The sequence below is a fragment of the Aptenodytes forsteri genome, unplaced genomic scaffold (assembly GCF_000699145.1).
Source record: "Aptenodytes forsteri isolate BGI_AS27 unplaced genomic scaffold, ASM69914v1 Scaffold4, whole genome shotgun sequence".
Lineage (NCBI taxonomy): Eukaryota > Metazoa > Chordata > Aves > Sphenisciformes > Spheniscidae > Aptenodytes > Aptenodytes forsteri.
In genome coordinates this window covers 1,661,686-1,662,206 of record NW_008795442.1, presented here as the reverse complement: position 1 = coordinate 1,662,206, position 521 = coordinate 1,661,686, and the positions used below count along the sequence as shown (strand labels likewise).

Below are 521 nucleotides of genomic sequence, written 5' to 3'. Positions count from 1 at the left end.
GCGCCCCTCCGCGGTGCGGTGCGTTGCGGTGCGCGCGGGTGGGGCGCGGGGCGGCTCCTGCCGCTGCTGCTGAAGGTGAAGCTCTCGCTCTCCAATTACTTTTCCCAAGAGGGAGAAGGAGGCAGCAGGAGGGGGAAGTCGTGCTGTGTGTGAAAGGCAAACCAATCAGAGATGCTCTAACGGAGGGATTGCTGCAGGACGCGCCGGGTTTTCCTCCCTTCCTCTGCCGGCGGGGCTGAATCGGGACCGCACGCAGCTGGCGGAGGGGCCGGAGCCGCACCGGGCTGCAGGACTTCCTCACCCTCCGCTTTTCCGATAGCTAATCCGTACTTCCCTTCTTTTATTTTTTTTTTTTTTTTTTTAATACTCTGAAATCGTGCACGAGAAACACTTCAAGTCTTCCCTCCCTTCCCACTTACTTCACCCTTCCTCTAGCATCTCTTAGCCGGATTCCTGGTGTATTCCCAGAGAGGCGGGGGGAGACCCGGGCCCCGGCGGACGGCTGCCTGCCCCAGCCCGGC

At 60.8% G+C, this 521-nt stretch overlaps 1 protein-coding gene across 1 annotated transcript in view; it reads right to left on the bottom strand.

Moving 5' to 3' along the window:
* USP15 (ubiquitin specific peptidase 15) overlaps positions 1–521 on the bottom strand; it is a 103,249-nt gene that overhangs the window by 97,550 nt on the left and 5,178 nt on the right. The window lies entirely within an intron of this gene.